Genomic DNA, 19,945 nt, shown 5'->3' with positions numbered 1-19,945 from the left:
TACTCATACTCTGGCCATCCACTGAAATAGGGTGGCGGAGGAGATGGAGATTCCCCAGAGGAAGACCCCAACGGTTTCAAAAGAGCTTTATGGAACACGTTGGGAATCTGTAAAGACGGAAGAAGGACCAATGAACTTGGGCCCCAACTTAGCAGAAGGAACTTTAAGCTTAATATTCCTGGTGGACAACCATACCTTATCCCCAACCCGGAATACTGGCCCCACAGATCGCCTTTTGTCAGCAAAAAATTTATACCTCCCCTGAGCCTCCCCAATATTCCTCTGATCCTCCTGCCACACCTCCCCCAAACAATGCACAGCTAGATCAGCCCAAGGGTACCCTGAATCCAGTTGGGAAAATTCCCCAAAATGAGGGTGAAACCCATAATTGCAGAAGAAAGGGGAGGTATCCGTGGACTGATTAATGTGATTATTAAAAGCAAATTCAGCCACAGGCAAAAAGAAACACCAATCGTCCTGCTGGGTTATGGTCAAACAGCGCAGGATTTGTTCCAAGGACTAATTGGTTCTCTCTGTCTGACCATTAGTCTCAGGATCATATGCTGAAGAAAAGGTCAGACACCCAACCTTTTAAAAAAGGCCCTCCAAAACTTGGACACAAACTGCACTCCCCTGTCCAAAACCACACTCACAGGCACACCATACAGCCGTACCACATGTTTAACAATTTAGCCAACGTCTCTGCATTAGGCAGACCTGTTAAAGGTACAAAATGCGCCTGCTAACCAAATCTGCCCACCACCACCCAAATGACCGTTTTACCTCTAGAAGGAGGAAGATCGGTGATAAAATCCATGGACAGATGAGTCCATGGTCTATCAGGAATTGGCAAAGGCACCAATTTCCCGGCTGGCCGGTTCTGGGAACTTTAAGCAGGAGCACATACATCACAGGACAACACGAACTTAACCACATCCGAAGCCAACGAAGACCACCAAAACAACCTAGAAACAGCTTTACGGGTAGCCGAGATTCCAGGATGTCCACTCAGGGCTGAATCATGAAACTCCCGAAGTATCATGAGACGAATTTGAATGGGCACAAAGAGCTTACTAACCGGCAATGACGGAGGAGCCTCACGAATCTCCAGCTCCAAAACTGAAGACACCCCAGCCACAACCACACCGTGCTCAAGAATGGAGGAAGGAGGTTCAGGAGGTGATATCGGGTCCAGACTACGGGATAAGGCATTGTCCTTGACATTTTTAGAACGGGGCCGAAAGGTAACAGAGAATTGAAACCGTGAGAAATAAAAGTGACCATCTCGCCTGTCTCGGTGTCAACCTCTTGGCAGATTCGATGTAAGCCAGATTATTATGATCTGTAATCACAGTGATTTGATGGACCGCCCCCTCCAAAAAATGCCTCCATTCTTCAAATGCCAGTTTAATGGCCAATAACTCTGTTACCTACATCATAATTGTTTTCCGCAGAAGAGAATTTCTTCGAGAAAAAGGCACAAGGTCTTAAATTGGTTAAGGTGGCAGGTCCCTGGGACAATACCACCCCCACCTCTGAGGCGTCCACCTCTACAATAAATGGTTCAGATGGATCCGGTTGAATCAATACAGAGGCAGACATGAAACACTTCTTTAGCGCCAAAAATGACGCTCTGGCAGGAGAAGGCCAATTCTTGATATCAGACCCCTTTTGAATCAAATCAGTGAGGGGCTTAACAATTTGAGACAACCCCTTTATAAATTTCCTATAATTGTTAGCAAAGCCCAAGAAACGCTGACGACCTTTAAGATCCCTGGGTGGAACCCAGTTCACAATGGCCTGGACCTCTCTGAGGTCCATACAAAATCCCTCAGCTAACAAGACGAACCCCAGAAAGGACAACTCCTGGACCAAAAACAAACATTTCTCCGGTTTAGCAAAGAGAAAGTTTTCCCGGAGTCTCTGGAGAACTGCACGTAGATGATCTATGTGGGCCTGCTTCTCCACAGAGTACTCCAGAATATCATCAAGATACACTACCATAAAGCGCCCAATAAAATCAGAAAAGACATGGTTGATAAAATTTTTGAAAAGAGCCAGCGCATTAGTCAACCCAAAAGGCATAACCAAATTTTCAAACAGCCCCTCATAGGTGAGACACACAGTTTTACACTCATCCCCCTCCCGTATATGGATTAGATAGTATGACCCCAAAGATCCAATTTAGAAAACCACTCAGCCCCAGACAGTTGGTTGTATAAATCAGGGATAAGTGGGAGGGGGTAAGTATTTCTCACAGCGATCTTATTCAACTCTCGGAAATCGAGGCATGGGCGCAAACCACCATCTTTCTTTATCACGAAAAAGAACTCAGCTGCCACAGGGGACATGGAATAGCGAATGTGCCCTTTGCGAAGACTCTCAGAGATGTATTCCTTCATGGCAGTACGCTCGGGTCGGATAAATTATACAAGCGGGCCTTGGGCAATTTATCATCAGGAACAAGATCAATGGTACAATCAAATGGGCGGTGTGGTGGTAAAATCTCAGCCTCACTTTTTGGAGAACACATCTGTAAAGTCCTTCAGGTACTCCGGATTACCATCCTGACTGACGGATGACATAGACATAGTAGTAAGACAACCTTCAGAACAATTAGGTCCCCACTTCACAATATCCCAGGACCCCCAGTCAATAACTGGGTTATGAAGTTGCAACCAAGGAAACCCAACACCAGGCCAGCAGGGATATTATCCAAGACAAAACATGAAATGCGCTCCTGGTGTAGGGCCCCCGCCTTGAGGGTGAACCCTTTAGAGATGAAATTAACCCCGCGCTTGGTGAGGTCTGTTGAGTCAATGGCCACAATTTTAATGGAAGTCCCCAACCTGACTGTGCCTAACTTACAGCTGGCCACCAGTTTAGAGTCAATTAGGTTCATGGATGACCCACAGTTCACAAAGGCCAAAGTGGGAGTGAAGCAGTTCTCAACACCAAGTTCCACTTTTAACAGTACTTTAAGGAATGAGGAAAAAGGTACCTGTGAGTCTGGGCAACTTCCTCGGTAGTTACTCAGACTTAGGCGTTTCCCGACAACTTTGGGAGTAGGAGGACAGGAGGGACAGTCCTTCCTCCAATGTCCTGGAGCACCGCAGTAAAAACAAAGTTTGCCTTCCTGTCGACGTCTCCTCTCATTTTCCTTGCAGGTGATGGCCCCTACTTCCATGGGCTCAGCAGGTTGTGAAGGTTTCGGTTTAACCGGAAGGAAAGGGGATTCCCGTTGCAAGACTCCTCTCTCCCGTATAACCTCCGATCCATGCGAATGGTCTGAGTCATGGCCTCTTCCAGAGAGCTGGGGGAGGATGAAGGACATGATCAGACAGTCCCCTCTGGAATTGACACCTGAGTGCCAAGTCCTTCCAGGACACCTCTGGGGACCATCTCTGAAATTCCAAACAGTACCATTTGGCAGAGAGCTTTCTTTGCGATAGACCCATAATAGTGTCCTCTGCCAATCTGACTCGGTCTGGTTCATCATAGATGAGGCCCATAGCCTCAAAAAACTTATCAACAGACATTCTCTCAGGGGCGGTGGAAAGTAAGCAAAAAGCCCAAGACTGCTGACCTTCCCTCAGTAAAGATATAATTATCCCCACCCGCTGACTGTCATCCCCTGAAGATTGGGGTCTAAGGGAAAATAATAATTTGTAACCCTCCCTGAATGTGCGGAACTTGTGCTTCTCACCAAAGAAGGTGTCAGGGAGTTTCACCGAAGGTTCTGGAGAGTGCAGAGACACGTCAGTCACCTCACCAGACTTAGTGACAGAGGAGGTCCCCCGGGTTAACGTAAGTGTCTCAGTCATCTCCCTCTGCACCTGCTTCTGAGAAGTAACCACAGCCCTGTGCTCCACAGATAACTGCTGCATCATCTGAGTAAGGCTGGCCACTTGGTCCGCCAAAGTATGGAGCGGATCCATACCACAGGGAAAAAAATGTGCGACATCCCCTTTAAAATGTAGTGGGCCAGTGATAATGTAATGCAACTGCAGAGCAGTTGCGCGCAGCCTCCACCAGGGGGCGCAGTTATGGGAAAAAGGATTGCACTTACGGTGTAGCACCTCGGTGCAGAAGTGCAGGCTGCCACCAAGTCGCGGCAGAGTATTCAGACAGGCAGGAGTCAGCAACAAACAGGAAGATGAAGTACCAAAGGTCACAGCAATGCACGAGGTCAGAGACGAGCCAAAAGTCAGAGCCTGACAGGAGCGCGGTATCTAAAACATGAGATGGAAAGGGGAGTCGAGGTACAAGCCAGAGGGTCAAAAGCCGGTTGGGGAACGTAGGACAGAAAAACCAGAGGCGGAGTTCAGAGTTCAAGCCGAGTCATACACTGTAGGTAAATCACCAAATGTACACAAAGGCAGGGATAGGGAACGGGTCAGACACACACACGGGAAGTCAGAGGCAGAAGGATCACTAGGGTATACGGATCACCTGCTAAAGCCAAGGACCAGAACTATCACTCACAAAGGCTACCAAAAATAGTACCAATAAATAGCCACCCAAGAACCAAAGAGAGGCAGGAAAAGTTAACCCCTCCATGACCAGGCTGGGGAAAGAAAAGCAAGAAGCAAACCCCGACCTGGATCATGACAATTAGTACAGGATCAGTAATGTAATGTATGTACACAGTGACTGCACCAGCAGAATAGTGAGTGCAGCTCTGGAGTATAATTCAGGATGTAACTCAGGATCAGTAATGTAATGTATGTACACAGTGACTGCACCAGCAGAATAGTGAATGCAGCTCTGGAGTATAATTCAGGATGTAACTCAGGATCAGTAATGTAATGTATGTACACAGTGATTGCACCAGCAGAATAGTGAGTGCAGCTCTGGAGTATAATACAGGATGTAACTCAGGATCAGTAATGTAATGTATGTACACAGTGACTGCACCAGCAGAATAGTGAGTGCAGCTCTTGGGTATAATACAGGATGTAACTCAGGATCAGTAATGTAATGTATGTACACAGTGACTGCACCAGCAGAATAGTGAGTGCAGCTCTGGGGTATAAATTTCAGCTCACCACTGTGACGGCCACTTAAGATGCTACAGCACGGATGTAGTTCGGTCGAAACTAAGCACAGCTGTATCCAAACAAGAAGAGTTTTTCCAGCGAGCATTGGAGCAACAGTAACAGACGTTTTTACAAAAAAAAGTCTTAATATTTAACCCCTTCACCCCCAAGGGTGGTTTGCGCGTTCATGACCGGGCCAATTTTTACAATTCTGACCACTGTCCCTTTATGAGGTCATAACTCTGGAACGCTTCCATGGATCCCGGTGATTCTGACATTGTTTTCTCGTGACATATTGTACTTCATGATAGTGGTAAAATTTCATTCAAATAACTTGCGTTTATTTGTGAAAAAAACGGAAATTTGGCGAAAATGTTGAAAATTTCGCAATTTTCCAACTTTTAATTTTTATGCCCTTAAATCACAGAGATACGGCACACAAAAAACTTGATAACTAACATTTCCCACATGTTTACTTTACATCAGCACAATTTTGGAACCAAAATTTTTTTTTGTTAGGAAGTTATAAGGGTTAAAAATTGACCAGCGATTTCTCATTTTTGCAACACCATTTTATTTTTACGGACCACATCACATTTGAAGCCACTTTGAGGGGTCTATATGATAGAAAATAACCAAAAGTGACACCATTCTAAAAACTGCACCCCTCAAGGTGCTCAAAACCACATTCAAGAAGTTTATTAACCCTTTAGGTGAATCACAGGAATTTTTTTGAATAATTAAAAAAAAATGAACATCTAACTTTTTTTCACAAAAAAAATACTTCAGGTTCAATTTTTTTTATTTTACCAAGGGTAACAGGAGAAATTTGACTGCAAAAGTTATTGTGTAATTTGTCCTGAGTACGCTGATACCTGATATGTGGGGGGGAACCACTGTTTCGGCGCATGGCAGAGCTCAGAAGGGAAGGAGCGCCGTTTGACTTTTTCAATGCAAAATTGGCTGGAATTCAGATCGGACGCCATGTCACGTTTGGAGAGCCCCAGATGTACCTAAACAGTGGAAACCCCCTACAAGTGACCCCATTTTGGAAACTAGACCCCCCAAGGAACTTATCTAGATATGTGGTGAGAACTTTTAACCCACAAGGGCTTCACAGAAGTTTATAACGTACAGCGGTACAATTAAAAAAATCATATTTTTTCCACAAAAATGATCTTTTCACCCCAATTTTTATTTTCCCAAGGGTAACAGGACCCTAAAAGTTATTGTGCAATTTGTCCTGAGTACGCTGATACTCCACATGTGGGTGTAAACCACTATTTGGGCGCATGGCAGAGCTCGGAAGGGAAGCAGCGCCATTTGACGTTTTTGGCTGGAATTGAGATCGGACTCCATGTCGTGATTGGAAAACCCCTGATGTACCTAAACAGTGGAAACCCCCCACAAATGACACCATTTTGTAAACTAGACCCCCTAAGGAACTTATCTAGATGTGTGGTGAGCACTTTGAACCCCCCAGTGCTTCACAGAAGTTTATAACGCCCGGGCATGAAAATAAAAAAAATTGTATTTTTTCCACAAACATGATCAATTAGTCCCCAATTTTTTATTTTCCCAAGGGTAACAGGAGAAATTGGACTCCAAAAGTTGTCCAATTTGTCATGAGTACGCTGACACCCCATATGTGGGAGAAAACTACTGTATGGACACACGTCGGGGCTCGGAAGGGAAGTAGTGACGTTTTGGAATGCAGACTTTGATGGAATGGTCTGTGGGTGTCATGTGCGTTTGGAGAGCTCCTGATGTACCTAAACTATTGAAACTCCCCACAAGTGACCCCATTTTGGACACTAGACCCCCCACGGAACTTATCTAGATGTGTGGTGAGCACTTTGAACCCCCAAGTGCTTCACAGAAGTTTATAACGCTCGGACGTGAAAATAAAAAATTCATTTTTTTCCACAAAAATGATATTTTTGCCCCAAATTTTTTATTTTCCTAAGGGTAACAGGAGAAATTGGACCCCAAAAGTTGTTTTGCAATTTGTCCTGAGTAGGCTGATACCCTACATGTGGGGGTAAAACACTGTTTGGGCGCATGGCAGAGCTTGGAAGGGAAGGAGCACCATTTGACTTTTTCAACTTAGAATTGGCTGGAATTGAGATCAGACACCATGTTGCATTTGGAGAGCCCCTGATGTGCCCAAACAGTGGAAATCCCCAATTCTAACTCCAACCCGAACCCCAACACACCCCTAACCCTAATCTCAGCCCTAACCCTAGCCCTGGACCTAACCCTAGCCCTAACCCTAACGGGAAAATGGAAATAAATACATTTCCTTTTAAGTTTATTATTTTTCCCTAACTAAGGGGGTGATAACGGGGGGTTTGATTTACTATTTATGGCGGTTTTTATGTTTGGCGGCTGTCGCACGCTAAAAGACGCTTTTTATTGTAAAAATAGTTTTTGCATCACCACATATTGAGAGCTATAATTTTTCCGTATTTTGTCCCACCGAGTCATGTGAGGTCTTATTTTTTGCGGGACGAGTTGACGTTTTTATTGGTACCATTTTCGGGCACGTGACATTTTTTGATCGCTTTTTATTCCGATTTTTGGGACGCAGAATGAACAAAATCCAGCGTTTCATGAATTTCTTTTGAGGGGTGCGTTTACACCGTTCCGCGTGCGGTAAAATTGATAAGGTGGTTTTATTCTTCGGGTCAGTACGGTTACAGCGATACCTCATTTAGGTCATTTTTTTATGTTTTGTTGGTTTTATGCAATGAAAACAATTTTATATAAAAAATAATTATTCTTGCATCGCTTTATTCTGCGAGCTATAACTTTTTTATTTTTTCGCTGATGATGCTGGGTCGTGGCTCGTTTTTTGCGGGACAAGATGACGTTTTCAGCGGTACCATGGATATTTATATGCGTCTTTTTGATCGCGCGTTATTACACTTTTTGTTTGGTGGTATGATAATAAATCATTATTTTTTGCTTCGTTTTTTATTTTTTAAGGGGTTCGCTAAAGGGGTTAACCAATGGGACAGTTTTATAGGGCGGGTCGTTACGGACGCGGCGATACCTAATATGTGTACTTTTATTGTTTTTTTTTATTTTTATTTCCAAAAAATGGATTTATTGGGGGAATATTTTTTTTTTTTCCCCCTAATTTATTTGGCAATTTTTTTAAAATTATTTTAACACTTTTTTTTATTTTTTTTAACTTTATTACATAGTCCCAGGTGGGACTTCACTGTCCTGTGACAGATCGCTGATCTGTCACATCACAGATCACTGTGACAGATCAGCGATCTGTCACAGGCATAGAATCAGACTTCCTCATGCCTGCGCTTTGTAGGCACTGAGGAAGCCAGCTTCCTCCAGGCCCCCAAAGGCCCCCGTCGCCATCTTGGATTCGGGGGCCTGTAGAGAAAGAGCCCCCCGCAGCAGTGCTGCACATTGCGCTGCTGTGGGGGGCTCAGGGAAGCACGGAGGGAGCCCCCTCCCTGCCGATGCTTCCCTTTAACCCCGGTACACCGCGATCATGTTTGATCGCGGTGTGCAAGGGGTTAACGTGTCGGGGGCGGTCCGTGACCGCCCCTGACAGATTGTGCCGGGTGTCAGCTGTGATAATCAGCTGACACCCGGCCGCGATTAGCGGCGCTCACCACGTGGGCGCCGCTGATTGCGCTAGACGTACTATCCCGTCCATGGGCATAAGGACCCGGGTCCCAAGGACGGAATAGTACGTCTGATGTCAGAAAGGGGTTAATGAATGAAAAACGTTACATATTGTGACAAAAAACTGACCCCTCACTCCCCCTAAATCTTCGCATTTCGGCAGATTTCTTTATCAACTTTTTATTTCTACAATTGTTTGCACAGATTTGTTACCAAAATCTCTGCATCTAAAAGGATCAGTTTTTACATAAATGCGCTTGATTTCCGCAAGCCGTGATCAGATGACTGGGTTTTTAAAAACAACTTTTGGCATTTTTTTTTCACATCATGATCTTTATTAAAAAAAAGTAAACTTTCATTTTTCACCCTGGCCACTGAGGTTATTTCACACTCATACTTCCTATCCCTTCAACAACAGTTTTCAGCTGACTCCTTATCATCAGAGGCAGGATTACACTGACTGATAAAGCCTCTGCTGTATCCACCAATCCCAATAGGCGATGTCACAGCTCCTCCTGCTTCCCTTCCCTCTATAATGACCTTTGCACACGCTCACTAGATGCATCAATATAAAAGTTAAGGTCAGACCCTGATCATTGTGGCTAATATACATGTTAAATTCCTGAAACAACTGGAAAAAAATCCTCAGTGTCCAGTGTGAAAATTGTAAGGTTTCTTTATAATAACCATTTGACTGCGATTGTTAAAAAACATCCGAGCAATGACGAGTGTGAACAATGTCTGGAGGACGGCGGCTTTTATTGTCAGATAGCTCCTAAAGTCCCCCAAATGGCGTGGACACATGTTAAACACATTTCCTTACATCGCCCCATGGCTGGAGTGCAGGTATACCACCCAAATATAACGGGAAATACAAATAATGATAAAGATGTAGAAAAGCTTCATAATAACGGGAAATAATGTAACGGGCTCAGTATTCAGGAAAGACTTTATTGTACCAATCAGTTATAAAGCGGAGTTTTCTCCCAAGGATTTATCCAAAAATACATATTTTAGAGGGAGATTTAGAAATCAATGAAAAAATTATTTTTTGTTATTTTTGTATATTTCATATAATTTCTATAAAAAGGTTATAAACTGAAGCTTCCAAAAATAATCTGGATTGTTTAAAAAATTAAAATGTCGGCTCTTCACTGTGATCACAACATCACTAAAAGTGTCAAGTTGTCATTCCTGATATTGTGGCGTCTCATTCTCTGTAATATCCGGAATTACAGAAAGTTCCGCCTCTTGCACCATCCACTGGTTGCATGTCAGCGCTTAGGCCACATTAAGGGACACTTAACCTTTACCGCAAATGCCATAAATGCCACCTCTGGTACCACCAGCTATCGGGGGAATGGCGGTCCATCAGTCCCCTCTTCTGTCTCCATATACTTCGGTGGAGATATAACTACACATAGAGGAACCTCCTCATAACATTTTATGGAGAATGTGGCTGGAAATTTGTGATTAAGGGTCAGATAATAACTGCACGTAGCTGTAGGGTGGCGTCAGCATCAATGTTACTGGTGGGCCCTTAGCAGCTGGGCCTGGAGCAGTGATGTCACAATGTGGAATGTGGAACTCGATGACATCATCTACTCTATGTCATCAGCCGGGCCTGGAGCAGTGATGTCACAATATGGAATGCGGAACTCGATGACATCATCTACTCTATGTCATCAGCCGGGCCTGGAGCAGTGATGTCACAATGTGGAATGTGGAACTCGATGACATCATCTACTCTATGTCATCAGCCGGGCCTGGAGCAGTGATGTCACAATATGGAATGCGGAACTCGATGACATCATCTACTCTATGTCATCAGCCGGGCCTGGAGCAGTGATGTCACAATGTGGAATGCGGAACTCGATGACATCATCTACTCTATGTCATCAGCCGGGCCTGGAGCAGTGATGTCACAATGTGGAATGTGGAACTCGATGACATTATCTACTCTATGACATCACAATGACAGAGAAGAACTAAAGCCTATGTAAAGCTTGACCTTAGAGCCGAGGCTGTCATTTGTATGACTCACTATTGGATACACAAGGCTACAAGAATACGAAGGAGAAAGAAAGCGACGACGTCATGAGGATTCATAGACGTCCCCGTTATGGCCAGCGGCTGCTGGTCAAGGCTCTCTCTTCCTGCAAGTCTATTGGCTTTAGCCTTCTGACCCGACTCAGGAAATCCCAAAGCAATTGGAGAACTCTGCTGAAGGATTCTTTCCAGGCCACCAAATCTGCCACCATGACAGTGGTCACCAGCTTCAGGCCACAATCAAGACCCCGAGACAATCTAAAAAGGAAAGCATCAACCTCCGAGGACAGTCAGCCCGAGATGATGCCACCAGCCAAGAGAGCGGCTACAGAAAACGTTACTGATCTACTTAGAGGAGTAACCCCGGAGATGGAGACCCCACAAGTGGAGATGCCCGATATCGGGAACCAAGAGAACAACCTGTCTCCAGAACTCTTAACCATCCTGCAGAGCGAAGGGGAGGACGGCTACCTGGATGACGAGATCATCATCATGGCCCAGGACCTGCTGCAGAGGCAGTTTAAAGGTTTTGATGGCCTGCAGCCCCCCTGCGCTCTTATGGTACCAGGGTACAGCGTACACAAAAATGCTGTACAAATCCACTATGATGAGGACAGGACGCACTGGCTGACAACGTGCTATAAAAATGGCCAAATCTTTGTGGCCGATAGCATCAGCTCCAGGAATCTGTCTCCATCCATCCGTCAGCAGATTATCAATATGTACAGTATAGTGGTCGACAATCCCCTGGAACATCTGAGGTTTATCGATGTGGATCAGCAGAAGAACGGCTACGACTGTGGCTTATATGCTATAGCGTTTGCCTACGAGCTGATGGCAGGTAGAGGTGAACCCAGAGCTGAGTTCCAGCATGAGAAGATGAGGACTCATCTAGTATCCTGCCTGCAGAACGGCAGGATCAGCGGATTTCCCAAAAAGGTCAAGGAGTGACTCCATGTCTATAAACGGCATGTAGAGTCTATGACGGTCCAAGAGATCGCCCCGACCTTCAACCGAACACGACCCGGGACCACAGACCAGTCTGCACCAGTAAGTAACCATGGACTTTCCATAATACCCTCAATATAGTGAACTAGCTGAAGAGCCCGGCGCTGCCCGGACATAGTAACTAACTGTGGTTAGTTATAGCAAAATATAATTATCCTATATCCCATAGTCCCGTGCCCATATACCCCTCATACATATCCATGATCCCATAGTCCCGTGCCCATATACCCATCACAGATCCTCCATCCCATAGTCCCGTGCCCATATACCCGTCATACATATCCTCCATCCCACAGTCCAGTTCCCATATACCCATCACACATCCTCCATCCCATAGTCAACCATTATGACATCATAATGAGCGGCGGGGCTTGATGACATCAGCGTCGCCATGGCAACCATTGTGACATCATAATGAGGGACGGGGCTTGACGCACACACACTGTTTCCCCATTATGTAGATAGGGGCAAAATTGTTTGGTGAATTGGAACACGCGGGGTTAAAATTTCGCCTCACAACATAGCTTAGGACGCTCTCGGGGTCCAGACATGTGACTGTGCCAAATATTGTGGCTGTAGCTGCGACGGTGCGGATGCCTATCCCGGACATACACACACACATACATACACACATACACACTTTGAGCTTTATATATTAGACTAGCTGAAGAGCCCGGCGCTGCCCGGGCATAGTAACTAACTGTGGTTAGTTATAGCAAATTATAATTATCCTCCATCCCATAGTCCCGTGCCCATATACCCATCATACATATCCTCCATCACATAGTCGAGTGCCCATATACCCATCATACATATCCGCCATCCCATAGTCGAGTGCCCATATACCCATCATACATATCCACTATCCCATATATTAGATGTATAAATATGATGGGGAGCACGCTGTATCCTGATGTTCTGTCTTACAATATTTATGTGTTTACATAAGGTAAGATCATTATTACAGGAGTGCGAGCGTGTAATGTAATGACAGGAGCTGATAATACCAGTGGCCATGACGCCACATTGTGAGGACATGTAATAGTTTACGTGGGGAGATTCTCCTGAAAGTCGAGGGGAGAAGTGACCATTAATGCGAAATAATCCACATCCTGACTGCCTGCAGCCACCACTAGGGGGAGCTCCCACTCACCGCAGTGTACAGGCTCTACTGCTCCCCCTAGTGGTACCTAGATTTATAACTAGTAACAGACAGCAGAGGATTTGCAGCTGTGTATCAGAAGAACTGAGCTCCAGCCCCTATAAAGATGTATTAAGAGATTAATTATCGCAGCATTATAAGGTGTTTTCTGTTATTCTGTACACAGAGGTGTGAACCAGAGCAAGAATGACCCCAAGTCGCGGCTATGACAAGTGTCAGTGTTTCTGTCATTACCATGGACCAAATATAATCCAGGTAAGAGGAGTGTAATGAGCAGCAGTGACCGGGAGTAAATCGTCTGCTCGTCTCTGATAGGTAATATTCGGCTGCTCCATGATCAGGTTTGTTTTATCTCTCTGCAGATCACTGTTCCAGAGCCGGGGTCTCTCTGTGCCCCCACAATGAAGATGGGGTACGGCTGGAGGTGACGGCTATCACAAGTCGATGATGTGGCGGCCGCCATGTCAGGAGCAGATGAGCCGCACCTCAGGACGAGGCAGATTCCGGGCTCGGTCTCTGTCCTCATTACTTTCTGCAGTCAGATGTGATCACAGGATCAGTGAATCTTCGGCTGCATCCGCCCCGATCTACGGCACATGCTGCCATGATCCAGCACCGCCCAGGGGAAGGGCAGGCCGTCAGCCATGGTTCCCTAGAGGTTTCCTCCACTGGGGGTTTTTCCTCTCCTGAGCGCTGACGGACGACTCTCCGTGAGTCCAGGACCCATCATCATCATCATGGTGGGAACTTCTACATGTGATATCTTGTATGAAGCGAATAAAGAATTCAATTAATATCTAGCAGCCGTGTGTCTGAGCCGTGTATCTAAACCATGTATCTGAGCCGTGTGTCTGAGTCTATTATGTATCATCACAGAATATTTAGTACAGGAGGTGGTGAACCCCGCGGGGTATATACAGGGGTGCGGTATTGTAGTGTTGTATTACTGTCATGTATATACAGTATTTGACCTCAGCTTGTTCCCAGCTGTAATACGCAGGTTTCCTGTTCTCTATATACAGTATACGCCTTATATATAAATGTATATACTGATCTGTGTGAATATTACACAGGTATTCTGATCAGCCATGAGTTTCTTCCAACTATAGACATTGATGGCAGATCCATGACATTTGTCATTCATCTGATGAGCTCCCCTTCAAGATATGTTCCATTTGGGAGAACAGGGGGTCCACATTACTATTTCATTTGCTGCAGGTGTGATGGGACCCCCAATCTCTAAACAGATGGGGTGACTCTCAGGCCATAATTCTTTGTTGGCAGAATACCCCTTTTATTATATCTTGCCTGGTATGAATAGTCAGGGTTAGCCCATCAGACAAATGGATTCATTTAGCCCCGAGGATTTTTCTACCAAACCTCCTAGAAATTATTTTTTTATCACAAGGAGAAGAGGCAGCAACCATACGAGGACCCCCCTGTATAACATCCTTATGACCCAGGGGGGCATACAGACAGGGCTTGTCTTCATGGGATAACCCTGTATAAGGCATTAGGAAAACATTACCAGACTATTAGTCCATCCATAAAAGTATGACTGGTGGACGCCCAACATCCCCATCCCCACCATTGCTGAGAATAAGAGGCCCAAGAAATCTCCTGTCATTCATATCTATTCCTATAGAGCAGACCTGGGCAAAGTGCGGCTCGCGGACCGAGACACCCGTGGGGCTGGAACCAGAGGTCCACGGGCCGCACCGTGCCCACCCGCTTGCTGTCTTCATCTGCACTGACTGCATTGATTGAGGAGGAGCCTCCGTCCACTTCCTCCACCAATCAGCGTGTGAAAGAGTTAACGTGATGGCGTCATTTTATCGCGCCAGCTGTGTACTGCGAAGAGTCAGCGCACCGGAGACACGGAGACAGGAGCAGAAGCAGAGCTCCGGGGAATGGGACCGAGGTGAATATGTGGTGTTCTTTTTTTTTCCATGTGCGTATGGGAAGGCAATGGGGGTGTTGTTCTGCACATGGGGAGGCTACGGGGGTGACAAGCTGCACATGGGGAGGCTATCGGGGTGACATGCTGCACATGGGGAGGCTATCGGGGTGACAAGCTGCACATGGGGAGGCTATCGGGGTGACATGCTGCACATGGGGAGGCTATCGGGGTGACATGCTGCACATGGGGAGGCTATGGGGGTGTCGTGCTGCACATGGGGAGGCTATGGGGGTGTCGTGCTGCACATGGGGAAGCTATGGGGTTGACATGCAGTACATGGAGAGGCTATGGGGGTGACATGCTGCACATGGGGAGGCTATCAGGGTGACATGCTGCACATGGGGAGGCTATGGGGGTGTTGGTCTGCACATGGGGAGGCTATGGGGGTATCATACAGCACATGGGGAGGCTATGAGGGTGTCATGCTGCACATGGGGAGGCTATGGGGGTGTCATGCTGCCCATGGGGAGGCTATGGGGGTGTCATGCTGCACATGGGGAGGCTATGGGGGTGTCGTGCTGCACATGGGGAGGCTATGGGGGTGTTGTGCTGCACATGGGGAGGCTATGAGGGTGTCATGCTGCACAGGGGGAGGCTATGGGCATGTCATACAGCACATGGGGAGGCTATGGGGGTGACATGCTGCACATGGGGTGGCTATGGGGGTGTTGTTCTGCACATGGGGAGGCTATGTGGGTATCATACAGCACATGGGGAGGCTATGAGGGTGTCATGCTGCACAGGGGGAGGCTATGGGCATGTCATACAGCACATGGGGAGGCTATGGGGGTGTCATGCGGCACATGGGGAGGCTATGGGGGTGTCGTGCTGCACATGGGGAGGCTATGGGGGTGTTGTGCTGCACATGGGGAGGCTATGGGGGTGTCATGCTGCACAGGGGGAGGCTATGGGCATGTCATACAGCACATGGGGAGGCTATGGGGGTGACATGCTGCACATGGGGAGGCTATGGGGGTGTTGTTCTGCACATGGGGAGGCTATGGGGGTATCATACAGCACATGGGGAGGCTATGAGGGTGTCATGCTGCACAGGGGGAGGCTATGGGCATGTCATACAGCACATGGGGAGGCTATGGGGGTGTCATGCGGCACATGGGGAGGCTATGGGGGTGTCATGCTGCACATGGGGAGTCTATCGGGGTGACATGCTGCACATGGGGAGGCTATGGGGGTGTCATGCTGCACATGGGGAGGCTATGGGGGTGTCATGCTGCACATGGGGAGGCTATGGGGGTGTCGTGCTGCACATGGGGAAGCTATGGGGTTGACATGCCGTACATGGAGAGGCTATGGGGGTGATATGCTGCACATGGGGATGCTATGGGAGTGTCATGCTGTACATGGGGAGGCTATCGGGGTGACATGCTGCACATGGGGAGGCTATGGGGGTGTTGTGCTGCACATGGGGAGGCTATGGGGGTGTCGTGCTGCACATGGGGAAGCTATGGGGTTGACATGCCGTACATGGAGAGGCTATGGGGGTGACATGCTGCACATGGGGATGCTATGGGAGTGTCATGCTGCAAATGGGGAGGCTATCGGGGTGACATGCTGCACATGGGGAGGCTATGGGGTGTTGTTCTCCACATGGGGATGCTATGGGGGTATCATAAAGCACATGGGGAGGCTATGAGGGTGTCATGCTGCACAGGGGGAGGCTATGGGCATGTCATACAGCACATGGGGAGGCTATGGGGGTGTCATGCGGCACATGGGGAGGCTATGGGGGTGTCATGCGGCACATGGGGAGGCTATGGGGGTGTTGTTCTGCACATGGGGAGGCTATGGGGGTGTTGTGCTGCACATGGGGAGGCTATGGGGGTGTCGTGCTGCACATGGGGAAGCTATGGAGTTGACATGCCGTACATGGAGAGGCTATGGGGGTGGCATGCTGCACATGGGGATGCTATGGGAGTGTGATGCTGCACATGGGGAGGCTATGGGGGTGTTGTTCTGCACATGGGGAGGCTATGGGGGTATCATACAGCACATGGGGAGGCTATGAGGGTGTCATGCTGCACATGGGGAGGCTATGGGGGTGTTGTTCTGCACATGGGGAGGCTATGGGGGTATCATACAGCACATGGGGAAGCTATGAGGGTGTCATGCTGCACAGGGGGAGGCTATGGGCATGTCATACAGCACATGGGGAGGCTATGGGGGTGTCATGTGGCACATGGGGAGGCTATGGGGGTGTCATGCTGCCCATGGGGAGGCTATGGGGGTGTCATGCTGCACATGGGGAGGCTAAGGGGGTGTCATACAGCACATGGGGAGGCTATGGGGGTGTCATGCGGCACATGGGGAGGCTATGGGGGTGTCATGCTGCACATGGGGAGGCTATGGGGGTGTCATGCTGCACATGGGGAGGCTATGGGGGTGTTGTCCTGCACATGGGGAGGCTATGGGGGTGTTGTGCTGCACATGGGGAGGCTATGGGGGTGTCGTGCTGCACATGGGGAAGCTATGGAGTTGACATGCCGTACATGGACAGGCTATGGGGGTGGCATGCTGCACATGGGGAGGCTACGGGGGTGTCATGCTGCACATGGGGAGGCTATCGGGGTGACATGCTGCACATGGGGAGGCTATCGGGGTGACATGCTGCACATGGGGAGGCTATCGGGGTGACATGCTGCACATGGGGAGGCTATGGGGGTGTCGTGCTGCACATGGGGGTGTCGTGCTGCACATGGGGAAGCTATGGGGTTGACATGCCGTACATGGAGAGGCTATGGGGGTGACATGCTGCACATGGGGATGCTATGGGAGTGTCATGCTGCACATGGGGAGGCTATCAGGGTGACATGCTGCACATGGGGAGGCTATGGGGGTGTCGTTCTGCACATGGGGAGGCTATGGGGGTATCATACAGCACATGGGGAGGCTATGAGGGTGTCATGCTGCACATGGGGAGGCTATGGGGGTGTCATGCTGCCCATGGGGAGGCTATGGGGGTGTCATACAGCACATGGGGAGGCTATGGGGGTGTCATGCTGCACATGGGGAGGCTATGGGGGTGTCGTGCTGCACATGGGGAGGCTATGGGGGTGTTGTGCTGCACATGGGGAGGCTATGAGGGTGTCATGCTGCACAGGGGGAGGCTATGGGCATGTCATACAGCACATGGGTAGGCTATGGGGGTGACATGCTGCACATGGGGAGGCTATGGGGGTGTTGTTCTGCACATGGGGAGGCTATGGGGGTATCATACAGCACATGGGGAGGCTATGAGGGTGTCATGCTGCACAGGGGGAGGCTATGGGCATGTCATACAGCACATGGGGAGGCTATGGGGGTGTCATGCGGCACATGGGGAGGCTATGGGGGTGTCATGCTGCACATGGGGAGGCTATGGGGGTGTTGTGCTGCACATGGGGAGGCTATGGGGGTGTCATGCTGCACAGGGGGAGGCTATGGGCATGTCATACAGCACATGGGGAGGCTATGGGGGTGACATGCTGCACATGGGGAGGCTATGGGGGTGTTGTTCTGCACATGGGGAGGCTATGGGGGTATCATACAGCACATGGGGAGGCTATGAGCGTGTCATGCTGCACAGGGGGAGGCTATGGGCATGTCATACAGCACATGGGGAGGCTATGGGGGTGTCATGCGGCACATGGGGAGGCTATGGGGGTGTCATGTTGCACATGGGGAGTCTATCGGGGTGACATGCTGCACATGGGGAGGCTATGGGGGTGTCATGCTGCACATGGGGAGGCTATGGGGGTGTCATGCTGCACATGGAGAGGCTATGGGGGTGTCGTGCTGCACATGGGGAAGCTATGGAGTTGACATGCCGTACATGGAGAGGCTATGGGGGTGTCGTGCTGCACATGGGGAAGCTATGGGGTTCACATGCCGTACATGGAGAGGCTATGGGGGTGACATGCTGCACATGGGGATGCTATGGGAGTGTCATGCTGTACATGGGGAGGCTATCGGGGTGACATGCTGCACATGGGGAGGCTATGGGGGTGTTGTGCTGCACATGGGGAGGCTATGGGGGTGTCGTGCTGCACATGGGGATGCTATGGGGTTGACATTCCGTACATGGAGAGGCTATGGGGGTGACATGCTGCACATGGGGATGCTATGGGAGTGTCATGCTGCAAATGGGGAGGCTATCGGGGTGACATGCTGCACATGGGGAGGCTATGGGGTGTTGTTCTCCACATGGGGAGGCTATGGGGGTATCATAAAGAACATGGGGAGGCTATGAGGGTGTCATGCTGCACAGGGGGAGGCTATGGGCACGTCATACAGCACATGGGGAGGCTATGGGGGTGTCATGCAGCACATGGGGAGGCTATGGGGGTGTCATGCGGCACATGGGGAGGCTATGGGGGTGTCATGCGGCACATGGGGAGGCTATGGGGGTGTTGTGCTGCACATGGGGAGGCTATGGGGGTGTCGTGCTGCACATGGGGAAGCTATGGAGTTAACATGCCGTACATGGAGAGGCTATGGGGGTGGCATGCTGCACATGGGGATGCTATGGGAGTGTCCTGCTGCTCATGGGGAGGCTATGGGGGTGTTGTTCTGCACATGGGGAGGCTATGGGGGTATCATACAACACACGGGGAGGCTATGAGGGTGTCATGCTGCACATGGGGAGGCTATGGGGGTGTTGTTGTGCACATGGGGAGGCTATGGGGGTATCATACAGCACATGGGGAGGCTATGAGGGTGTCATGCTGCACAGGGGGAGGCTATGGGCATGTCATACAGCACATGGGGAGGCTATAGGGGTGTCATGTGGCACATGGGGAGGCTATGGGGGTGTCATGCTGCCCATGGGGAGGCTATGGGGGTGTCATGCTGCACATGGGGAGGCTATGGGGGTGTCATACCGCACATGGGGAGGCTATGGGGGTGTCATGCGGCACATGGGGAGGCTATGGGGGTGTCATGCTGCACATGGGGAGGCTAGGGGGGTGTTGTGCTGCACATGGGGAGGCTATGGGGGTGTTGTGCTGCACATGGGGAGGCTATGGGGGTGTTGTGCTGCACATGGGGAGGCTATGGGGGTGTTGTGCTGCACATGGG

Source organism: Dendrobates tinctorius, unplaced genomic scaffold (assembly GCF_039654945.1).
Source record: "Dendrobates tinctorius isolate UK_male_01 unplaced genomic scaffold, ASM3965494v1 ptg000232l, whole genome shotgun sequence".
Classification (NCBI taxonomy): domain Eukaryota; kingdom Metazoa; phylum Chordata; class Amphibia; order Anura; family Dendrobatidae; genus Dendrobates; species Dendrobates tinctorius.
Note: the sequence above shows the minus strand (reverse complement) of the source record.